Raw genomic sequence first — 24,988 nt, 5'->3', positions numbered from 1 at the left:
CTCTCTCAAATGGGACTCCCACAACCGGGAGAGGCACTAAAGGTGCCACATACTTGGAGCCAACCTTACCAGAGATCTGGCAGGTGTGGCAGCTCCTGCAGTGTTTTTCTACTTCGGCCAACATCTTCGGCCAATAGAAGTAGAGAGAGAGCCTTTCCTTAGTCTTCTTGCAACTCAAGTGACCAGCCAAAGGAATCTCGTGGGCTAACTGCAAGAACTGTGGTCTGTTCTCTTGGGGTACTACAAGTCGTTTGTAGTCTCCAGGTGCAGACTCGGTCAGTTCACTGTAGAAGAGGCCATCTTCCCAGTGCAACCTGTATTTCCCAGGCTCTTGGCCTTCAGCCTGAGCTTCTGCCTGGTGGCGAAGACCTTCCAGAGTTGGACATTCTCTCTGTCCCTTACTGAAGTCTGCCCTGCTGGGTCCACCTTCTGCCAGTAAAGACTGCAGCTCAGGATGGTCAACAGGATCCAGATCTCCAATGAGTTCCTGTCCTTCCATTAGCTCTTCCTCAGAGTCTAATTCTACCACACAGGGTTGTACCTCCCTCTCAGCCTCGGCTGGAGGTGGAGTTACGGGTGTAACTTTGGACAACCGCGGGGAAGTCCGTGTTGGCTGCACTGGAATGCGGGCTGCTGGTTTCGGGATAGAAGCCTTAGGTTTCCCTTTCGCTTCTGATTTCTTGGAGACAGCGGCCGACAATTCCAGTGGAGCAGGAGTGATTTCTTTCTTCATCATCTCCTGGAGAGTACCGCGCATGGTCCTCTCTCTTGCAGGTCTGGTTAGCTCCTGTAACCGTTTACTAGGAGGTCTGGGAGTATGCGATATAACTCCGAGAGTTTTCAAATCGTTACCCAACAGTACGCGTCCTGGTACCTTACTCTGTATGCTGACAGGTATCTTCACAGTCATGTCGTTACACTGGATGAGAACTGGTAATTGGGGAAGCATCTGCACATGCCCTCCAGCTAATTTGGTGAGGCGTTTGGGTGCATTAGCAACATCCTCCGCCTGAAAAAATGATTTATCCACCACAGTTATGCTGGCCCCGGTGTCTCTAATGGCAGGAGTCTCCTGACCATTCACCTGGACACTGTCCTTATAATACTCTTTAGTATTATCGGGGATAGAATTATAGACATCTAAATTCTGTTGTTCCCACAACCCCAGAGATACTAAAGAAACGCTGGCTGAGACTCCAATGGGTTCGTCAGCTAGCAGTAGAAAGTTTCCACTTGCCATTTGGACTTCCTCCTCTGGAGCGAAGGCTAAGGAGACAAGCTGGACCCCTGAAGGTTTACCCTTACATCTGGGATCTCCTTTCACGTGATCAGTCGAGCCACAAACAAAGCATTTACCAAATACTTTCTGGAATGGTGGCTTGTTCTGACCTCCTTCCGGTTTGGCACCAGAAGGCACACTATTCTGCTGTGGTTTTCCTTGTGGCTTACCCTTCTGGTTTTGTTTGGGGCCCTCTTTGGAATGTGAGTTATTAGAATTCTCTTTTGAGTCTTTTTTAGGCTGTTTTCCCTCATCCTTTTTCTGAGTTGCCCCAGAATCCTTATGAGTAGCCCGGTTGGCAACCCATAAGTCAGCTGCCTTAGCTAGCTCCCGGGAATCCAATTCCTTCGAATCAGCCAAGTGCTGTCTGAGCTCAGGAGAAGAGGCATCATAAATAGACTCCAACATAAAAAGATTCCTCATACCCTCATAAGTGTTCACTTTGTAACCCTTAATCCATCCCTCTAAGTTCTTCAACCCTTCACTCACCCAGGTAGCCCAAGGGGTAACATCATGCTTTTTGAGGGTTCTAAACCTCTTAAGATACTGGGAAGGGGTCTTCCCGAATCTAGCTATTAAAGCTAGTTTCACACTTTCGTAATCCGTCTTATCCGCCTCCCCCAGCTCCATTACCACATCAGTCGCAACAGGAGGGAGCCTAGAGAACAACCAGGGAAGTAAAGCATTCCTGGTGATGTCCTGGAGCCCATGATTGTATTCAAACAGTTTCAACCAATCCAACACATTCAATCTCGGTTCATACATACCCACTAATTACTTCGGCATGCGGGGTCTTTTGGGACTGGAGCTCCTAGAGGAACCAGAGGAGAGGGAAGCATTTTCCATAGACAACTTTTCCATCTCTAACTCGTGATTAAGTTCTATTTCTCTGAGTCTTAACTCAGCTTGCTTCTGCTCAGCCTGGGCATTCATCCGTCTGAACTCAAGCTCTTGGTTTCGTTCAGATTGGGCCAAGAATTTGAGCTTCATTTTTTCAAGTTCAAAATAAGCAGGGTTACTTGTGGGACCTGGTATGGGCCCTGTAAGCACAGCTGGTAAGGCGGGTAGAGGAGCAGGGGAGACAGTTTCGTTAGCCTCGCCGTCCTCGTCAGCCTCTTCATCGCTATCCACAGAATTATGATTTAGATCAACACCATTACTGTTATCTACATTTGCTGGGGAGCTTGGTTCCTCTGAACCAGTATCCAGACCTTGGTTCACCAGCAATCTCTCGATTAGTTCTAACTTCTTGCCTCTTACAGAAAGATTCGCTTGCCTACAGAGAGCTCGCAAACTCTCAGTATTTTCACCTGACAAGGACTCTTGACTGTAAGTTTCCATCGTAGACATGTTTTTTGAAAGTTGCTTTTTGTGCAAGGTTTTGTGGTTAGTTATCCTACAGTGTCGAAAAGCACTCTAAACTGTATACTCGATACAAATCCCACCGCTGTACACCAGTGTTAGGCGGAAACCTGTGCAGTTCCCTCTGGGACCACTGCAAAAGATTTAGGACTACAGGTGTTTGGCGGTGAACCCACTTGGTAGCAGTCTGTACCACACAGATTCACTTGGTAGCTGTGGCTGAGCAGTCAGACTTCCCTCAAGAAGAGTTTAGCAGTATGTGGAGTATACAAAATAGGGCAATTCTTCACAGCAAGACAAGCAAACACGCAACGAGGCTTAGTGTAAAGATATTACGGTATTTATTTATAACAAAACATCTATGAAAAAAAACTATGGCACTTTCACGGCAAACAAATCAAACACAATTACTCTACGAAGAAGAAACGATCAATCCCCCTAGCAATATCTCGACAAGTCTAGGTTCTACCGACACCACTTATTTACAGACAGAGGTGTATACCTCAACCTAGATGACACTCGAATATTAGTTAGGATGGGAGAGAAAAAGATAGGCAGGTTACGAAATCAACGCAGTTCAATACTTCGCGGGTAAAATGCACGGCAAGAAGGCAAGAATCACAATAGATCATTAAGTTCAGAGGCCAGGCCCCCTCGGAGAGAGGCAAGGCGCTATGTCCCGAAAAAGTCTCTAGGGGAGATGCATTCAAGTCTTTGTAGCAAATTGTTATCGGCAGATTGAACCAGTTCAGAACAATAAATGAGAAAAGCTTGGAGGCGACCCAACAGAAAGGAGAGGATTAAGACACCTCACTCAATCCGATCGAAAGGGAAGCCAGGCGGACAAGGTACCTTGTTGTGGAGGGCAGCTCCGGCGGGGGCAGTTGTTCCTGGTTGTGGATGCACATCGGGTCTTTGCCAAGAGTAGAGAGGTTCTCGCTGTCGAAGAAAGTGAAGTCCGGTGCACCACCAGGGAAGAGACCAGCCGCGGAGCGCTCCGTCACAAGGTACCACCTTTTGTTCGCGGTAAAGGGGTAGTGGCTACCCGGTTGCCGAGGTGCGCTGCACGGGCAATTCAACCACTGCGTCCTGGGGCAAATAAAAAGCGAAGGGGACTGGTTGTTCCCACCAGTCAGGGGAAGAGACTCTCCGGCAGGGAGATCTCCTCTGTCGTCGGGAAGTGGTGAGTCGGCTCAGCAGGGCTCCACCGGAGGTGTCCTCGTTGCAGGTCGGCTCAGCGTTACCCTCGTCGGATTCTTAGGTCCTGTGGCGACTTCTGTCGATCCAGTCCCAAAAGCCCTGCTTTTATGCAGAAAACCCCCATTCATTCAGCCTAGCTGTCAATCAACACATGCTAAGTGGTGAGCGGCAAGGCTCGCCACTTGGGCCAATCACTCCAGAGTGCGACCGGAGTTGGCAAGGCAACTCGGTCCAGGGTGCCTAAAGCCCCTCCCACACCCCTGTGATAACCCAGACAGAATGGCACCACTTTGGAGGGTCTCTGTACAGAGCCCGCCAAAAGTGGAACAAAGGGCTCAACCTTTGGTTTAGGAGTCACAGAGCCGAACACAGGCGCCATTTTACAAACCGAGTTCTGGCAGAAAATACCATCCGATAAACCTATTTAAGATAAGTAAATCGGTGGTACGTTAGAGATTAACGAGAAAATGTATCAATCTCCAACAATGGGACGAATCCCATAGGGTTAGGTTCGGGGTCGAACATAACAAGTAGTTTCCACTGCCACCAGCCAAAACTCGACCAAGGGGGGACGGGACAGTGCCCCCTCGAGTAACAGGTCCAGGAGTAATCGAATTACCCCTACTAGTACGTCCGCAATAGGATGGTTTGTACTAGTCCTATTAGTAAATTTAGGTCTAGTAAAGCCAATGGTGACTTTACATGCCCGGGGAGACAGTAGTCAGTCCCCGGGTATGGAGTCTATGGTGGAGGTCCGCTAGGACGCCCCAGTGTTACGGCACGTAGGTTGCAGTGTAACACACATAGAAAAACATATGAGACCCTATGGAATAAAAGACCCCGTAGCCCATAGAACACATTGATATTCAAAGGAATTACACACATACATGTCCAAGAGTGGGAGGAAAAGAGTCTCACTCTTGGCAGGATGGAAAAAAACAAACTCCCGAAATCCAGCAAAGCTGCTGGGGGACTCACTAGGTTAGGAAATTCAGCCTAAACAGAGAATTCTCCCTAACAGTCGGGAAGTGGTGAGTCGGTTCAGCAGGGCTCCACCGGAGGTGTCGTCGTTGCAGGTCAGCTCAGCTTTACCCTCGTCGGATTCTTTAGGTCCTGTGGCGATTTCTGAAGATCCAGTCCCAAAAGCCCTGCTTTTATGCAGAAAACCCCCATTCATTCAGCCTAGCTGTCACTCAAACACGCTAAATGGTGAGCGGGGAGGCTCACCACTTGGGCCAATCACACCAGAGTGCGACCGGAGTTGGCAAGGCAACTCGGTCCAGGGTGCCTAAACCCCCTCCCATACCCCTGTGGTAACCCAGACAGAATGGCACCACTTTGAAGGGTCTCTGTACAGAAGCCCGCCAAAAGTGGAACAAAGGGCTCAACCTTTGGTTTAGGAGTCACAGAGACGAACACAGACGCCATTTTAAAAAGCTGATTTCTGGCAGAAAATACCATCCGATAGACTTATTTAAGATAAGTAGACCTGTGGTACGTTAGAGATTAACGAGAAAAGTATCAATCTCCAACAATGGGAAGAATCCCATAGGGTTATATTCGGGGTCGAATATAACAAGTAGTTTCCACTGCCATCAGCCAAAACTCGACGAGGGCGGACGGGACAGTGCCCCCTCGAAAAAAAGACCCAGGACTAATCGAAGTACCCCTACTAGTACGTCCACAATAGGATGTTTTGTACTAGTTCTGTTAGTAAATTTAGTTCTAGTAAAGCCAATGGTGACTTTACATGGCCGGGGAGACAGTAGTCAGTCCCCGGGTATGGAGTCTATGATTGAGGTCCGCTAGGACGCCCCAGTACTATGGCACGGAGGATGCGGTGTAACACACATAGTAAAACATATGAGACCCTATGGAGTAAAAGACCCCATAGCAGATAGAACATATTGACATTCAAAGGAATTACACACATACATGTCCAAGAGTGGGAGGAAAAGAGTCTCACTCTTGGCAGGATGGAAAAAAACAAACTCCCGAAATCCAGCAAAGCTGCTGGGGGACTCACTAGGTTAGGAAATTCAGCCTAAACAGAGAATTCTCCCTAACAGTCGGGAAGTGGTGAGTCGGTTCAGCAGGGCTCCACCGGAGGTGTCGTCGTTGCAGGTCAGCTCAGCTTTACCCTCGTCGGATTCTTTAGGTCCTGTGGCGATTTCTGAAGATCCAGTCCCAAAAGCCCTGCTTTTATGCAGAAAACCCCCATTCATTCAGCCTAGCTGTCACTCAAACACGCTAAATGGTGAGCGGGGAGGCTCACCACTTGGGCCAATCACACCAGAGTGCGACCGGAGTTGGCAAGGCAACTCGGTCCAGGGTGCCTAAACCCCCTCCCATACCCCTGTGGTAACCCAGACAGAATGGCACCACTTTGAAGGGTCTCTGTACAGAAGCCCGCCAAAAGTGGAACAAAGGGCTCAACCTTTGGTTTAGGAGTCACAGAGACGAACACAGACGCCATTTTAAAAAGCTGATTTCTGGCAGAAAATACCATCCGATAGACTTATTTAAGATAAGTAGACCTGTGGTACGTTAGAGATTAACGAGAAAAGTATCAATCTCCAACAATGGGAAGAATCCCATAGGGTTATATTCGGGGTCGAATATAACAAGTAGTTTCCACTGCCATCAGCCAAAACTCGACGAGGGCGGACGGGACAGTGCCCCCTCGAAAAAAAGACCCAGGACTAATCGAAGTACCCCTACTAGTACGTCCACAATAGGATGTTTTGTACTAGTTCTGTTAGTAAATTTAGTTCTAGTAAAGCCAATGGTGACTTTACATGGCCGGGGAGACAGTAGTCAGTCCCCGGGTATGGAGTCTATGATTGAGGTCCGCTAGGACGCCCCAGTACTATGGCACGGAGGATGCGGTGTAACACACATAGTAAAACATATGAGACCCTATGGAGTAAAAGACCCCATAGCAGATAGAACATATTGACATTCAAAGGAATTACACACATTCATGTCCAAGAGTGGGAGAAAAAGAGTCTCACTCTTGGCACGATGGAAAAAACAAACTCCAGAAATCCAGCAAAGCAGCTGGGGGACTCACTAGGTTAGGAAATTCAGCCTAAACAGAGAATTCTCCCTAACAACCCCCACCACCCGCTCATTCCCCGTGTCTCCCTGCTGTCCCCCCGCACCCCCCACTTATGTCCCGTGTTTCCCTTTTCCCCCCACCCCCCGCTCATGCCCCGTGTTTCCCTCCTGTACCCCCTTACCCTCCGCTCTTGCCACGTGTCTCCCTCCTGTTCCCCCCACCCCCCGATCATGCCCTGTGTCTCTCCTGTTCCCCCACTCCCCACTCATGCCCCGTGTCTTCCTCCCATTCCCCCGACCCACCCCTTCTGCTCATGCCCCGTGTCGACCTGACGTTCCCCCCACCCCCCGCTCCTGCCCCATGTATACCTGACATTCCCCCCTTCCCCCGCTCATGCCCCGTGTCTCCCTCCTGTTCCTCCTCACTCCCTGCTCATACCCCGTGTCTCCCCTGTACCCCTCCACCCCTGCTCATGCCCCGTTTCTCCCTGCTTTTCCCCCCCACCCCCTGCTCATGCCCCGTGTCTCCCCTGTTCCCCCACCCCCTGCTCATGCCCTGTGTCTACCTCCCGTTGCCGCCCACCCCCGCTCATGCCCCGTATCTCCCTCCCATTCACCCCACCCCCCGCTCATGCCCCGTGTCTCCTTCCCGTTCCCCCCACCCCCCACTCTTTCCCTGTGTCTCCCCTGATCCCCCCCACCACCACTCATACCCCGTGTCTCTCCTGTTCCCCCCACCACCCGCTCATGCTCCGTGTCTTCCTCCCGTTCCCCCACCCCCGCTCATGCCCTGTGTCTAACTCCCATTCCCTCTACCCCTGCTCATGCCCCGTGTCTCCTTCCTGTTCCCCCGACTCCCGCTCATGCCCCGTGTCTCCCTCCTGTTCCCCCCACCCCCGCTCATGCCCCGTATCTCCCTCCCATTCACCCCACCCCCCGCTCATGCCCCGTGTCTCCTTCCCGTTCCCCCCACCCCCTACTCTTTCCCTGTGTCTCCCCTGATCCCCCCACCACCACTCATACCCCGTGTCTGTCCTGTTCCCCCCACCACCCGCTCATGCCTCATGCTCCGTGTCTTCCTCCCGTTCCCCCACCCCCGCTCATGCCCTGTGTCTAACTCCCATTCCCTCTACCCCTGCTCATGCCCCGTGTCTCCTTCCTGTTCCCCCGACCCCCGCTCATGCCCCGTGTCTCCCTCCTGTTCCCCCCACCCCCGCTCATGCCCCGTGTCTCCCCTGTTCCCCCACACCCCGCGCTAATGCCCCCTGTCTCCCTCCCGTTCCCCTCACCCCCGCTCATGCCCGTGTCTCCCTCCTATACCTCCCCACCCCCCGCTCATGCCCAGTGTCTACCTCCAATCCCCCCCACCTCCCGCTCATAGCCCGTGTCTCCCCTGTTCCCCCACCCCCCGCTCATGCCCCGTGTTTCCCTCATGTACCCCCCACCCCCTGCTCATGCCCCGTGTATCCCCCCTGTTCCAACGCACCCACCGCTCATGCCCCGTGTCTCCCCTGTTCCCCCCACCCACCGCTCATTACCCGTGTCTCCCTTCTTTCCCCCACCCCCGCTCATGTCCTGTGTCTCCCCTGCACCCCCACCCTCAGCTCATGCCCCATGTCTCACCTGTTCCCCCACCCCCTGCTCATGCCCCATGTCTACCTCCCGTTGCCCCCCACCCCCGCTCATGCCCCGTATCTCCCTCCCATTCCCCCCACCCCACGCTCATGCCCCGTGTCTCCCCTGTTCCCCCCACCCCCAGCTCATCTCATGCCGCGTGTCTCCCCTGTTCCCCCTACTCCACGCTCATGGCTCGCGTCTCCCTCCCGTTCCCCCCACCCACTGCTCATGCCCCGTGTCTACCTGACATTCCCCCCCACCCCGCACTCATGCTCTGTGTCTCCCGCCCGTTCCCCCCACTGCCGCTCATGCCCCATGTCTCCCCTTTTCCCCCCACCCCCGCTCATGCCCCATGTCTCCCTCCTGTTCCCCCCACCCCCCGCTCATGCTCCATGTCTCTCCTGTTCCCCCTACCCCCGCTCATGCCCCATGTCTCCCCTGTTCTCCCCCACCCCCCGAGCATGCCCCGTGTATCCCTCCCATTAACCAGCACCCCGGCTCATGCCCCGTGCCTCCTCTGTACCCCCCACCCCCACTCATGCACTGTGTCTCCCTCCTATACCCCCCACCCCCGCTCATGCCCCATGTCTCCTTCCCGTTCCCCCCGCCCCCCGCTCTTGCCCCATGTCTCCCCTGATCCCCCCACCCCCGCTCATGCCCCGTGTCTCCCCTGTTCCCCCACCACCCACTCATGCTCTGTGTCTTCCTCCCATTCCCCCACCCCGCTCATGCCCTGTGTCTAACTCCCATTCCCCCTACCCCCCGCTCATGCCCCGTGTCTCCTTCCCGTTCCCCCCACCCCCGCTCATGCCCCTTGTCTCCCTCCTGTTCCCCCGATCCCCGCTCATGCCCCGTGTCTCCCCTGTTCCCCACACCCCCCGCTAATGCCTCCTGTCTCCCTCCCGTTCCCCCACCCCCTGCTCATGCCCGTGTCTCCCTACTGTACCTCCCCACCCCCCGCTCATGCCCAGTGTCTACCTCCAATCCCCCCCACCTCCCGCTCATGGCCCGTGTCTCCCCTGTTCCTCCCCACTGCCCGCTCATGCCCCGTGTTTCCCTCCTGTACCCCCCACCCCCTGCTCATGCCCCGTGTCTCCCTCCTGTTCCCCCCACCCCCTGCTCTTGCCCTGTGTCTCCCCTGTTCCCCCCACCCCCCGCTCATGCCCCGTGTCTCCCCTGTTCCCACGCACCCACCGCTCATGCCCAGTGTCTCCCCTGTCCTCCCCACCCCCCGCTCATGACTCGTGTCTCCCTCCTTTCCCCCCACCCCAGCTCATGTCCCGTGTCTCCCCTGTTCCTCCCCACCCCCATCTCATGCCACGTGTCTCCCCTGTTCACCCCCACCCCTCGCTCATGCCCTTTGTCTCCCTCCTTTTCCCCACCAACCCCTGCTCATGCCCTGTGTCACCCCTGTTCCCCCCACCCCTGCTCATGCCCCGTGTCTATCTGACGTTCCTCCCACCCCCCGCTCATGCCACGTGTCTCCCCTGTTCCCTCCTCCCCCGTGTCCCCCTACCTTTCTCCCCTTCCCCCCACTCATGTCCCGTGTCTCCCTCCTTTTCCCCCCACCCCCTGCTCATGCCCTGTGTCTCCCCTGTACCCCCACCCCCTGCTCATGCCCCGTGTCTTCCTCCCGTTGCCCCCCACCCCACCGCTCATGCCCCGTGTCTCCTTCCCATTCCCCCCACCCCCCACTCATGCCCCATGTCTCCCCTGTTCCCCCCAGCCCCGCTCATGCCCCGTGTCTCCCTCCTTTTCCCCCCCACCCCCTGCTCATGCCCCATGTCTCCCGTTCCCACTACCCCCTGCTCATGCCCCTTGTCTCCCCTGTTCCCCCCTCCACCCGCTCATGCCCCGTGTCTCGCCTGTTCCCCCCACTCCCGCTCATGCCCTGTGTCTCCCTCCTGTTACCCCCCACCACCCGCTCATTCCCCATGTCTACCTGACATTCCCCCCACAGCCCCCTCATGCCCTGTGTCTCCCTCCCGTTCCCCACACCCCCGCTCATGCCCCATGTCTCCCCTGTTCCCCACCCCCTGCTCATGCCCCGTGTCTCCACCCTGTTCCCCCCACCCCCGCTCATGCCCAATGTCTCCCCTGTTGCCCGACCCCCCGCTCATGCCCCGTGTCTCCCTCCCGTTACCCCCAACCCCTGCTCATGCCCTGTGTCTCCCCTGTTCCCCCCCACCCCCCGCTCATGCCCCGTGTCTCCCTCCCGTTCCCCCCACCCTCCACTCATGCCCCGTGTCTCCCCTGTTCCCCCACACCCCCGCTCATGCCCTGTGTCTCCCTCCTGTTCCTCCCACCCCCGCTCATATCCCGTGTCTCCCTCCAGTTCCCCCCCACATCCCGCTCATGCCCAGTGTCTCCCTCCCATTCCCCCCAACCCCCGCTCATGCCCCGAGTCTCCCGTTTCGCCCGACCCCCACTCATGCCCCGTGTCTCCCCTGTTCCCCCCGCTCATGCCCTGTGTCTCCCGCCTGTTCCCCCCACCCCCCGCTCATGCCCAATGTCTCCCCTGTTCCCCCAACCCCCGGCTCATGCCCCGTGTCTCCCTCCCGTTCCCCCCAACCCCCGCTCATGCCCCGTGTCTCCCCTGTTCCCCCCAGCCCCCGCTCATGCCCCGTGTCTCCCTCCTGTTCCCCCCACCCTCCGCTCATGCCCCGTGTATCCCCTGTTCTCCCCACCCCGCTCATGCCCCATATCTCCCTTGTGTTCCCCCCACTCCCGCTCATGCCCCTTGTATCCCTCCCATTCCCCCCCACATCCCGCTCATGCCCAGTGTCTCCCTCCCATTTCCCCCACCCCCTGCTCATGCCCTGAGTCTCCCCTGTTCCCCCCACCCCCCACTCATGCTCCGTGTCTCCCTCCTGTACCCTCCACCTCCGCTCATGCCCAGTGCCTCCCTCTTGTTCTCCCCCACCCCCTGCTCATGCCCAGTGTCCCCTTCCCTTTCTCCCCCACCCCCGCTCATGCCCCATGTCTACCTCCCTTTCCCCCACCCCCCGCTCATGCCCCGTGTCTCCCTCCTGTACCCCCCACTCCCCGCTCATGCCCCGTGTCTCCCTCATGTACCCCCCACACCCTGCTCATGCCCCGTGTCTCCCTCCTGTATCCCCCCACCCCCGCTCATGCCCCGTGTCTTCATCATGTTCCCCCGACCCCACTCATGTCCCCTGTCTCCCTCTGTTCTCTCCACCCCCGTTCATGCCCTGTGTCTCCCCTGTTCTTCCCCACCCCCAGTTCATATCCGTGTCTCCCTCTTTTTCCCTCCCACCCTCTGCTCATGCCCCGTTTCTCCCTCCCGTTCCGCCCGCTCCCACCCGCCCACCGCTCATGCCCAGTGACTCCCTCCCATTCTCCCCCACCCCCCGCTCATGCCCAGTGTCTCCCTCCTGTACCCCCCACACCCTGCTCATGCCCCATGTCTCCCTCCTGTACCCCCCACCCCCTGCTCATGCCTTGTGTCTCCCTTCAGTTCCCCCATCCCCTGTTCATGCCCCGTGTCTCCCCTGTTCCCCCCACCTCGTTCATGCCCGGTGTCTCCCTCCTGTTCCCCCTGCCCCCAGCTCATGCCCCGTCTCTCCCCTGTTCCCCCCACCCCCGGATCATGCCCCATGTCTCCCCTGTGCCCCCCACCCCCCGTTCATACCCCATGTCGCCCCATGTCTACCCTGTTCCCCCCTACTCCCTGTGCATGCCCCGTGTCTCCCCTAATGCCCCCACTCCCCGCTCATGCCCCGTGTCCCCCTTTTCCCCCCACCCCCGCTCATGCCCAGTGTCCCCTTCCCTTTCTCCTCCAGCCCCCGCTCATGCCCCATGTCTACCTCCCTTTCCCCCACCCCCTGCTCATGCCCCGTGTCTCCCTCCTGTACCTCCCCACCCCCCGCTCATGCCCCGTGTCTCCCTACAGTACCCCCCACCCCCCACTCATGCACTGTGTCTCCCTCCTATACCCCCCACCCCCGCTCATGCCCCATGTCTCCTTCCCGTTCCCCCCGCCCCCCGCTCTTGCCCCATGTCTCCCCTGATCCCCCCACCCCCGCTCATGCCCCGTGTCTCCCCTGTTCCCCCACCACCCACTCATGCTCTGTGTCTTCCTCCCATTCCCCCACCCCGCTCATGCCCTGTGTCTAACTCCCATTCCCCCTACCCCCCGCTCATGCCCCGTGTCTCCTTCCCGTTCCCCCCACCCCCGCTCATGCCCCTTGTCTCCCTCCTGTTCCCCCGATCCCCGCTCATGCCCCGTGTCTCCCCTGTTCCCCACACCCCCCGCTAATGCCTCCTGTCTCCCTCCCGTTCCCCCACCCCCTGCTCATGCCCGTGTCTCCCTACTGTACCTCCCCACCCCCCGCTCATGCCCAGTGTCTACCTCCAATCCCCCCCACCTCCCGCTCATGGCCCGTGTCTCCCCTGTTCCTCCACACTGCCCGCTCATGCCCCGTGTTTCCCTCCTGTACCCCCCACCCCCTGCTCATGCCCCGTGTCTCCCTCCTGTTCCCCCCACCCCCTGCTCTTGCCCTGTGTCTCCCCTGTTCCCCCCACCCCCCGCTCATGCCCCGTGTCTCCCCTGTTCCCACGCACCCACCGCTCATGCCCAGTGTCTCCCCTGTCCTCCCCACCCCCCGCTCATGACTCGTGTCTCCCTCCTTTCCCCCCACCCCAGCTCATGTCCCGTGTCTCCCCTGTTCCTCCCCACCCCCATCTCATGCCACGTGTCTCCCCTGTTCACCCCCACCCCTCGCTCATGCCCTTTGTCTCCCTCCTTTTCCCCACCAACCCCTGCTCATGCCCTGTGTCACCCCTGTTCCCCCCACCCCTGCTCATGCCCCGTGTCTATCTGACGTTCCTCCCACCCCCCGCTCATGCCACGTGTCTCCCCTGTTCCCTCCTCCCCCGTGTCCCCCTACCTTTCTCCCCTTCCCCCCACTCATGTCCCGTGTCTCCCTCCTTTTCCCCCCACCCCCTGCTCATGCCCTGTGTCTCCCCTGTTCCCCCACCCCCTGCTCATGCCCCGTGTCTTCCTCCCGTTGCCCCCCACCCCACCGCTCATGCCCCGTGTCTCCTTCCCATTCCCCCCACCCCCCACTCATGCCCCATGTCTCCCCTGTTCCCCCCAGCCCCGCTCATGCCCCGTGTCTCCCTCCTTTTCCCCCCCACCCCCTGCTCATGCCCCATGTCTCCCGTTCCCACTACCCCCTGCTCATGCCCCTTGTCTCCCCTGTTCCCCCCTCCACCCGCTCATGCCCCGTGTCTCGCCTGTTCCCCCCACTCCCGCTCATGCCCTGTGTCTCCCTCCTGTTACCCCCCACCACCCGCTCATTCCCCATGTCTACCTGACATTCCCCCCACAGCCCCCTCATGCCCTGTGTCTCCCTCCCGTTCCCCACACCCCCGCTCATGCCCCATGTCTCCCCTGTTCCCCACCCCCTGCTCATGCCCCGTGTCTCCACCCTGTTCCCCCCACCCCCGCTCATGCCCAATGTCTCCCCTGTTGCCCGACCCCCCGCTCATGCCCCGTGTCTCCCTCCCGTTACCCCCAACCCCTGCTCATGCCCTGTGTCTCCCCTGTTCCCCCCACCCCCCGCTCATGCCCCGTGTCTCCCTCCCGTTCCCCCCACCCTCCACTCATGCCCCGTGTCTCCCCTGTTCCCCCACACCCCCGCTCATGCCCTGTGTCTCCCTCCTGTTCCTCCCACCCCCGCTCATATCCCGTGTCTCCCTCCAGTTCCCCCCCACATCCCGCTCATGCCCAGTGTCTCCCTCCCATTCCCCCCAACCCCCGCTCATGCCCCGAGTCTCCCGTTTCGCCCGACCCCCACTCATGCCCCGTGTCTCCCCTGTTCCCCCCGCTCATGCCCTGTGTCTCCCGCCTGTTCCCCCCACCCCCCGCTCATGCCCAATGTCTCCCCTGTTCCCCCAACCCCCGGCTCATGCCCCGTGTCTCCCTCCCGTTCCCCCCAACCCCCGCTCATGCCCCGTGTCTCCCCTGTTCCCCCCAGCCCCCGCTCATGCCCCGTGTCTCCCTCCTGTTCCCCCCACCCTCCGCTCATGCCCCGTGTATCCCCTGTTCTCCCCACCCCGCTCATGCCCCATATCTCCCTTGTGTTCCCCCCACTCCCGCTCATGCCCCTTGTATCCCTCCCATTCCCCCCCACATCCCGCTCATGCCCAGTGTCTCCCTCCCATTTCCCCCACCCCCTGCTCATGCCCTGAGTCTCCCCTGTTCCCCCCACCCCCCACTCATGCTCCGTGTCTCCCTCCTGTACCCTCCACCTCCGCTCATGCCCAGTGCCTCCCTCTTGTTCTCCCCCACCCCCTGCTCATGCCCAGTGTCCCCTTCCCTTTCTCCCCCACCCCCGCTCATGCCCCATGTCTACCTCCCTTTCCCCCACCCCCCGCTCATGCCCCGTGTCTCCCTCCTGTACCCCCCACTCCCCGCTCATGCCCCGTGTCTCCCTCATGTACCCCCCACACCCTGCTCATGTCCCCTGTCTCCCTCTGTTCTCTCCACCCCCGTTCATGCCCTGTGTCTCCCCTGTTCTTCCCCACCCCCAGTTCATATCCGTGTCTCCCTCTTTTTCCCTCCCACCCTCTGCTCATGCCCCGTTTCTCCCTCCCGTTCCGCCCGCTCCCACCCGCCCACCGCTCATGCCCAGTGACTCCCTCCCATTCTCCCCCACCCCCCGCTCATGCCCAGTGTCTCCCTCCTGTACCCCCCACACCCTGCTCATGCCCCATGTCTCCCTCCTGTACCCCCCACCCCCTGCTCATGCCTTGTGTCTCCCTTCAGTTCCCCCATCCCCTGTTCATGCCCCGTGTCTCCCCTGTTCCCCCCACCTCGTTCATGCCCGGTGTCTCCCTCCTGTTCCCCCTGCCCCCAGCTCATGCCCCGTCTCTCCCCTGTTCCCCCCACCCCCGGATCATGCCCCATGTCTCCCCTGTGCCCCCCACCCCCCGTTCATACCCCATGTCGCCCCATGTCTACCCTGTTCCCCCCTACTCCCTGCGCATGCCCCGTGTCTCCCCTAATGCCCCCACTCCCCGCTCATGCCCCGTGTCCCCCTTTTCCCCCCACCCCCGCTCATGCCCAGTGTCCCCTTCCCTTTCTCCTCCAGCCCCCGCTCATGCCCCATGTCTACCTCCCTTTCCCCCACCCCCTGCTCATGCCCCGTGTCTCCCTCCTGTACCTCCCCACCCCCCGCTCATGCCCCGTGTCTCCCTACAGTACCCCCCACCCCCCACTCATGCCCCGTGGCTCCCTCCTGTACCCCCCACCTCCTGCTCATGCCCCGTGATTTCATCCTGTTCCCACGACCCCACTCATGTCCCGTGTCTCCCTCTGTTCTCTCCACCCCCCGTTCATGCCCTGTGTCTCCCCTGTTCTCCCCCACCCCCAGTTCATATCCGTGTCTCCCTCCTTTTCCCTCCCACCCCCTGCTCATGCCCTGTTTCTCCCTCCCATTCCCCCCGCTCCCACCCGCCCACCGCTCATGCCCAGTGACTCCCTCCCATTCTCCCCACCCCCCGCTCATGCCCAGTGTCTCCCTCCTGTTTTCCCCCACCCCCCGCTCATGCCCCGTGTCTACCTCCCGTGTTCCCCCACCCCCCGCTCATGCCCTGTGTCTCCCTCCTGTACCCCCCACCCCCCGCTCATGCCCCATGTCTCCCTCCTGTACCCCCCACCCCCGCTCATGCCCCGTGTCTCCCTTCAGTTCCCCCATCCCCCGTTCATGCCCTGTGTCTCCCCTGTTCTCCCCCACCCCCAGTTCATATCCGTGTCTCCCTCCTTTTCCCTCCCACCCCCTGCTCATGCCCTGTTTCTCCCTCCCATTCCCCCCGCTCCCACCCGCCCACTGCTCATGCCCAGTGACTCCCTCCCATTCTCCCCCACCCACCGCTCATGCCCAGTGTCTCCCTCCTGTATTCCCCCACCCCCCGCTCATGCCCCGTGTCTACCTCCCGTGTTCCCCCACCCCCCGTTCATGCCCGGTGTCTCCCTCCTGTTCCCCTCGCCCCCAGCTCATGCCCCGTGTCTCCCCTGTTCCCCCCACCCCCGGATCATGCCCCATGTCTCCCCTGTGCCCCCCACCCACCGTTCATGCCTCCTGTCGCCCCATGTCTCCCCTGTTCCCCCTACCCCCTGCTCATGCCCCGTGTCTCCCCTAATGCCCCCACCCCCCGCTCACGCCCCGTGTCTCCCCTTTTCCCCCCACCCCCCGCTCAGGCCCTGTGTCTCCCCTTTTCCCCCACCCCACTCATGCCCCATGTCTCCTTCCTGTACTCCCCCACACCTCGCTCATGCCCCATGTCTCCCTCCTTTTCCCCCCATGCCCCGCTCATAGCCTGTGTCTCCCCTGTTCCACCCACACCCTGCTCATACCGCGTGTCTCCCTCCCGTTCCCCCCACCCCCCGCTCATGCCCTGTGTCTCCATCCTGTACCCCGCCACCCCCCGCTCATGCTCTGGGTCTCCCTCCTGTACCCCGCCACCCCCGCACATGCCCCGTGTCTTCCTCCTGTACCCCCCACCCCCCGTTCATGCCCAGTGTCTCCCTCCTGTTCTCCCCCACACCCCGCTCATGCCCTGTGTCTACCTCCCGTTCCCCCACCCCCTGCTCATAACCCATGTCTCCCTTCTGTATCCCCCTAACCCCCGTTCATGCCCCGTGTCTCCCCTGTTCCCCCACCTCCCGCTCATGCCCCATGTCTCCCTCCTGTGCCCCCCTACCCCCCGCTCATGCCCTGTGTCTACCTATCGTTCCCCCCACCCTCCGCTCATGCCCCGTGTCTACCTGATGCTCCCCCCACCCCCGCTCATGCCCTGTGTCTCCCCTGTACCCCCCCACCCTCCGCTCCTCATGCCCCTTGTCTCCCTCCTGTTCCCCCCACCCCCTGCTCATGCCCCGTATCTACTTGACAGTCCCCCCACCCCCCTCATGCCCTGTGTCTCGCTCCCGTTCCTCCCACCCCCGCTCATGCCCCGTGTCTCCCCTGTTCCCTCCCTGCCCCCGCTCATGCCCTGTGTCTCCCTCATGTTCCCCCACCCCCCGCTCATGCCCCATGTCTCCCTCCCATTGCCCCCACCCCCCGCTCATGCCCCGTGTCTCCCCTGTTCCCCCCACCCCCCGGTCATGCCCCGAGTCTCCATCCCATTCCCCACCACCCTCCGCTCATGCCCCGTGTCTCCCCTGTTCCCCCCCACACCCGCTCATGCCCTGTGTCTCCCTCCTGTTCCACCCCCCTGCACATGCCCCGTGTCTCCCCTGTTCCCCCCACCCCCGCTCATGCCCCATGTCTCCCTCCCGTTCCCCCCACCCTCTGCTCATGTCTGTGTCTCCCTCCCATTCCTCCCCACCCTCCGCTCATGCCCCGTGTCTCCCCTGTTCCTCCACCCCCTGCTCATGTCCTGTGCCTCCCCTGTTCCCCTCCACCCCCGCTCATGCCCTGTGTTTCCCTCCTGTAACCCCAACCCCCGCTCATTCCCTGTGTCTCCCTCCTGATCCCCCAACCCCCCGCTCATACACTGTGTCTCCCATGTACCCCCCCAACCCCCTCTCATGCCCTGTGTCTCCCCTGTTCCCCCACCCCCGCTCATGCCCCGTGTCTCCCCTGTTCCCCCCACCCCCCTCATGCCCGTGTCTCCCTCCTTTTCCCCCCCACCCCCTCTCATGCCCCGTGTCTCCCTCTATGTCCCCCCACCGCCCGCTCATGCCCCGTGTCTCCCCTGTTACCCCCCACTAATGCCCATTGTCTCCCTCCCATCCCCCCCCACCCCAAGCTCATGCTCGTGTCTCCCCTGTTCCCCCCACCCCCAGCTCATGCCCTGTGCCTCCCTCCTTTCCTCTCCACCCCCCCGCTCATGCCCCGTGTCTCCCCTGTTCCCCCCACCCCCGCTCATGCCCCCTGTCTCCCCTGTTCCCCCCACCCCCTGCTCATGCCCCATGTCTCCCTCCCATTCCCCCCCACCCCCTGCTCATGCCCCGTGTCTACCCTGTTCCCCCCAACCCACGCTCATACCCCATGTCTCCCCTGTTCCCCCACCCCCTGCCCATGCCCGTGTCTCCCTCCTTTTCCCCCCACACCCTGCTCATGCCCCGTGTCTCCCATGTTACCCCCCCGCTCATGCCCAGTGTCTCCCTCCCATTCCCCCCTACCCCCCGCTCATGTCCTGTGTCTCCCCTGCTTCCCCACACCCCCCGCTCATGTCCCGTGTCTCCCTCCTTTTCCCCCCACCCCCGCTCATCCCCCGTGTCCCCCTGTTCCCCCCAACCCGTGCACATGCCCTGTGTCTACCTGACATTCCCCCCACTCCCTGCTCATGCCCTGTGACTCCCTTCTTTTCCCTCCACCCCCGCTCATGCCAAGTGTCTCCCTCCTTTTCCCGCCCACCCCCCGCTCATGCCCCGTGTCTCCCCTGTTCCCCCACCCCCTGTCCATGCCCCGTGTCTCCCTCCTTTCCCCCCAACCTCCGCGTCTCCCTCCTTTTTCCCCCCACCCCCGCTCATGCCCCGTGTCTACCTCCTTTCCCCCCCACGCCCCGCTCATGCCCCGTGTATCCCTCCTTTCCACCCCCACACCCTGCTCATGCCCCGTGTCTCCCATGTTACCCCCCACCCCCTCTCATGCCCAGTGTCTCCCTCATTTCCCCCCCACCCCCTGCTCATCCCCCGTGTCTCCCTGTCCCCCCGCCCCCTGCTCATGCCCCGTGTCTACCTGACATTCCCCCTGCTCCCTGCTCATGCCCTGTGTCTCCCTCCTTTTCCCTCCACCCCCCGCTCATGCCCAGTGTCTCCCTCCCATTCCCTCCTACCCCCTGCTCATGCCCCGTGTCTCCCCTGCTTCCCCTAACCCACCGCTCATCCCCCGTGTCTCCCCTGTTCCCCCGCAGCCCCTGCACATGCCCTGTGTCTATCTGACATTCCCCCCACTCCCTGCTCATGCCCTGTGACTCCCTCCTTTTCCCTCCACCCCCCGCTCATGCCCAGTGTCTCCCTCCTTTTCCCGCCCACCCCCCGCTCATGCCCCGTGTCTCCCCTGTTCCCCCCACCCCCGGCTCATGCCCCGTGTCTCCCTCCTTTCCCCCCACCCCCCGCGTCTCCCTCCTTTTTCCCCCCACCACCCGCTCATGCCCCGTGTCTCCCTCCTTTCCCCCCCACGCCCCGCTCATGACCCGTGTCTCCCTCCTTTTCCCCCCCACACCCTGCTCATGCCCCGTGTCTCCCATGTTACCCCCCACCCCCGCTCATGCCCAGTGTCTCCCTCCCATTCCCCCCTACCCCCGCTCATGCCCCGTGTCTACCCTGCTTCCCCCCACCCCCCGCTCATGGCCCGTGTCTCCCTCCCATTGCCCCCACCCCCGCACATGCCCCGTGTCCCCTCTGTTCCCCCCACCCCCCGCTCATGCTCTGTGTCTTCCTCCCATCTCCCTCTCGTTTCCCCACCCCCTGCTCATGCCCCGTGTGTTCCTCCCATTCCCATCCCACCAACCCCCGGTCATTTCCCGTGTCTACCTGATGTTCCCCCCACCCCCCGCTCATGCCCAGTGTCTACCTGACGTTCCCCCATCCTCCGCTCATGCCCCGTGTCTCCATCCTTTTCCCCGCACCCCCTGCTCATGCCCCGTGTCTCCCCTGTTCCCCCCACCCCCTGCTCATGCCCCGTGTCTTCCTCCTGTTGCCCCCAACCCCCGCTCATGCCTGTGTCTCCCTCCTATACCTCCCCACCCCCCGCTCATGCCCAGTGTCTACCTCCAATCCCCCCCACCTCCCGCTCATGGCCCGTGTCTCCCCTGTACCCCCCACCCCCTGCTCATGCCCCGTGTCTCCCTCCTGTTTCCCCCACCCCTGCTCATGCCCTGTGTCTCCCCTGTTCCCCCCACCCCTGCTCATGCCCTGTGTCTCCCCTGTTCCCACGCACCCAACGCTCATGCCCCGTGTCTCCCCTGTTCCCTCCACCCCCTGCTCATGACCCGTGTCTCCCTCCTTTCCCCCCACCCCCGTCATGTCCCGTGTCTCCCCTGTTCCCCCCCACCCCCATCTCATGCCACGTGTCTCCCCTGTTCCCCCCACCCCCCGCTCATGCCCTTTGCCTCCCTCCTTTTCCCCACCAACCCCTGCTCATGCCCCGTGTCTCCCCTGTTCCCCCCACCCCCGCTCATGCCCCGTGTCTCCCTCCTTTTCCCCCCCACCCCCACTCATGGCCCCATGTCTCCCCTGTTCCCCCCACTCATGCCCTGTGTCTACCTCCCATTGCCCTCTACCCCCGCTCTTGCCCTGTATCTCCCTCCCATTCCCCCCACCCCCCGCTCATGCCCCGTGTCTCCCTTGTTCCCCCATCCCCCGCTCATGCCCCGTGTCTCTCCTGTTCCCCACCCGCCGCTCATGCCTGTGTCTCCCTCCGATTCCCTCAACCCCCGCTCATGCCCCGTGACTACCTGGCATTACCCCCACTCATGCCCTGTGTCTCCCTCCCGTTCCCCCCGACCCCCGCTCATGCCCCGTGTCTACCCTGTTCCCCCCACCCCCGCTCATGCCCCATGTCTCCCTCCCATCCCCCCTCGCCCCCTCTCATGCACTGTGTCTCCCCTCCCCCGCTCATGCCCCGTGTCTCCCTCCTGTTCCCCCCACCCCCGCTCATGCCCTTTGTTTCCCTCCCATTCCCCCCACCTCCAGCTCATGCCCCGTGTCTCCCTCCTGTTCCCCCCACCCTCCGCTCATGCCCCGTGTCTCCCCTGCCCCCCCACCCCCGCTCATGCCCCCTGTCTCCCTCCTGTTCCCCCCACCCCCGCTCATGCCCCGGGCCTCCCTCCCATTCCCCCCCACATCCCGCTCATGCTCAGTGTCTCCCTCCCATTCCCCCTACCCCCTGCTCATGCCCCGAGTCTCCCCTGTTCCCCCCCGCCCCCCACTCATGCTCCGTGTCTCCCTCCTGTACCCTCCACCCCCGCTCATGCTCAGTGCCTCCCTCCCGTTCTCCCCCACACCCCGCTCATGCCCAGTGTCCCCTTCCCGTTCTCCCCCACCCCAAGCTCATGCCCCATTTCTACCTCCCGTTCCCCCACCCCCCGCTCATGCCCTGTGTCTCCCTCCTGTACCCCCCGCTCATGCCCCGTGTCTCCCTCCTGTACCCCCCACCCCTGCCCCGTGTCTCCCTCCTGTACCCCCCACCCCTGCTCATGCCCCGTGTCTCCCTCCTGTACCCCCCACCCCCCGCTCATGCCCCGTGTCTTCATTCTGATCCAACGACCCCCACTCATGTCCCGTGTCTCCCTCCTGTTCTCTCCACCCCCCGTTCATGCCCTGTGTCTCCCCTGTTCTCCCCCACCCCCAGTTCATAACCCGTGTCTCCCTCCTTTTCCCTCCCACCCCCTGCTCATGCCCCGTTTCTCCCTCACGTTCCCCCCGCTCCCACCCGCCCACCGCTCATGCCCAGTGACTCCCTCCCGTTCTCCCCCACCCCCCGTTCATGACCAGTGTCTCCCTCCCGTTTTCCCCCACCCTCGCTCATGCCCCGTGTCTACCTCCCGTGTTCCCCCACCCCCCGCTCATGCCCTGTGTCTCCCTCCTGTATCCCCCACCCCCCGCTCATGCCCCATGTCTCCCTCCTGTACCCCCCACCCCCTGCTCATGCCCTGTGTCTCCCTTCAGTTCCCCCATCCCCCGTTCATGCCCCATGTCTCCCCTGTTCCCCCACCCCTTTCATGCCCGGTGTCTCCCTCCCTTCAGTTCCCCCATCCCCCGTTCATGCCCCGTGTCTCCCCTGTTCCCCCCACCCCGTTCATGCCCGGTGTCTCCCTCCAGTTCCCCCCGCCCCCAGCTCATGCCCCGTGTCTCCCCTGTTCCCCCCACCCCCTGATCATGCCCCATGTCTCCCCTGTGCCCCCCACCCCCGTTCATGCCCCGTTTCGCCCCATGTCTCCCCTGTTCCCCCCTACCCCCGCTCATGCCCTGTTTCTCCTCTAATCCCCCCACCCCCTGCTCATGCCCCGTGCCTCCCCTTTTCCCCCCACCCCCCACTCATGCCCCGTGTCTCCCCTTTTCCCCTCCACCCCACTCATGCCCCATGTCTCCCTCCTGTACCCCCTACCCCTCGCTCATGCCCCGTGTCTCCCTCCTTTTCCCCCCCACGCCCCGCTCATACCCTGTGTCTCCCCTGTTCCACCCACATCCCTCTTATGCCTGTGTCTCCCTCCCGTTCCCTCCACCCCCCGCTCATGCCCCGTGTCTCCCTTCTGTTTCCCTCCACCCCCCGCTCATGCCCCGGGTCTCCCTCCTGTACCCCGCCACCCCCCGCACATGCCCCATGTCTCCCTCCTGTACCCACCCACCCCCCATTCATGCCCAGTGTCTCCCTCCTGTTATCCCCCAACCCCCCGCTCATGCCCTGTGTCTACCTCCCATTCCCCCACCCCCTGCTCATGCCCCATGTCTCCCTCCTGTATCCCCCTAACCCCCGTTCATGCCCCGTGTCTCCCCTGTTCCCCCACCTCCCGCTCATGCCCCGTGTCTCCCTCCTGTTCCCCCCACCCCCGCTCATGCCCCATGTCTACCTCTCGTTCCCCCACCCTCCGCTCATGCCCCGTGTCTACCTGATACTCCCCCCACCTCCCGCTAATGCCTGTCTCCCCTGTACCCCCCACCCCCGCTCCTCATGCCCCTTGTCTCCCTCCTATTCCCTCCACCCCCCGCTCATGCCCATGTCTACCTGACATTCCCCCACCCCCTCATGCCCTGTGTCTCGCTCCCGTTCCCCCCACCCCCGCTCATGCCCTGTGTCTAACTCCCATTCCCCCCACCCCCGCTCATGCCCCGTGTCTCCCTCCTTTTCCCCCCCACCCCCACTCATGCCCCATGTCTCCCCTGTTCCCCCCACTCATGCCCTGTGTCTACCTCCCATTGCCCTCTACCCCCGCTCTTGCCCTGTATCTCCCTCCCATTCCCCCCACCCCCCGCTCATGCCCCGTGTCTCCCTTGTTCCCCCCATCCCCCGCTAATGCCTCGTGTCTCTCCTGTTCCCCACCCGCCGCTCATGCCCGTGTCTCCCTCCGATTCCCTCAACCCCCGCTCATGCCCCGTGTCTACCTGGCATTCCCCCCACTCATGCCCTGTGTCTCCCTCCCGTTCCCCCCGACCCCCGCTCATGCCCCGTGTCTACCCTGTTCCCCCCACCCCCGCTCATGCCCCATGTCTCCCTCCCATCCCCCCTCGCCCTCCTCTCATGCACTGTGTCTCCCCTGTTCCCCCCCACCCCCGCTCATGCCACGTGTCTCCCTCCTGTTCCCCCCACCCCCGCTCATGCCCTTTGTTTCCCTCCCATTCCCCCCACCTCCAGCTCATGCCCCGTGTCTCCCTCCTGTTCCCCCCACCCTCTGCTCATGCCCCGTGTCGCCCCTGTCCCCCCCACCCCCGCTCATGCCCCGTGTCTCCCTCCTGTTCCCCCCCACCCCCGCTCATGCCCCGGGCCTCCCTCCCATTCCCCCCCACATCCCGCTCATGCTCAGTGTCTCCCTCCCATTCCCCCTACCCCCTGCTCATGCCCCGAGTCTCCCCTGTTCCCCCCCACCCCCCACTCATGCTCCGTGTCTCCCTCCTGTACCCTCCACCCCCGCTCATGCTCAGTGCCTCCCTCCCGTTCTCCCCCACCCACGCTCATGCCCAGTGTCCCCTTCCTGTTCTCCCCCACCCCACGCTCATGCCCCATTTCTACCTCCCGTTCCCCCACCCCCGCTCATGCCCCGTGTCTCCCTCCTGTACCCCCCGCTCATGCCCCGTGTCTCCCTCCTGTACACCCCACCCCTGCTCATGCCCCGTGTCTCCCTCCTGTACCCCCCACCCCCCGCTCATGCCCCGTGTCTTCATTCTGTTCCCCCGACCCCCACTCATGTCCCGTGTCTCCCTCCTGTTCTCTCCACCCCCCGTTCATGCCCTGTGTCTCCCCTGTTCTCCCCCACCCCCAGTTCATAACCCGTGTCTCCCTCCTTTTCCCTCCCACCCCCTGCTCATGCCCCGTTTCTACCCCCCGTTCCCCCGCCCACCGCTCATGCCCAGTGACTCCCTCCCGTTCTCCCCCACCCCCCGTTCATGACCAGTGTCTCCCTCCCGTTTTCCCCCACCCTCGCTCATGCCCCGTGTCTACCTCCCGTGTTCCCCCACCCCCCGCTCATGCCCTGTGTCTCCCTCCTGTACCCCCCACCCCCCGCTCATGCCCCATGTCTCCCTCCTGTACCCCCCACCCCCTGCTCATGCCCTGTGTCTCCCTTCAGTTCCCCCATCCCCGTTTATGCCCCATGTCTCCCCTGTTCCCCCACCCCTTTCATGCCCGGTGTCTCCCTCCCTTCAGTTCCCCCATCCCCCGTTCATGCCCCGTGTCTCCCCTGTTCCCCCCACCCCGTTCATGCCCGGTGTCTCCCTCCAGTTCCCCCCGCCCCCAGCTCATGCCCCGTGTCTCCCCTGTTCCCCCCACCCCCTGA

The sequence above is a fragment of the Ambystoma mexicanum genome, chromosome 4p (genome assembly GCF_040938575.1).
Source record: "Ambystoma mexicanum isolate Mex_15411 chromosome 4p, UKY_AmexF1_1, whole genome shotgun sequence".
Classification (NCBI taxonomy): Eukaryota; Metazoa; Chordata; class Amphibia; order Caudata; family Ambystomatidae; genus Ambystoma; species Ambystoma mexicanum.
Note: the sequence above shows the minus strand (reverse complement) of the source record.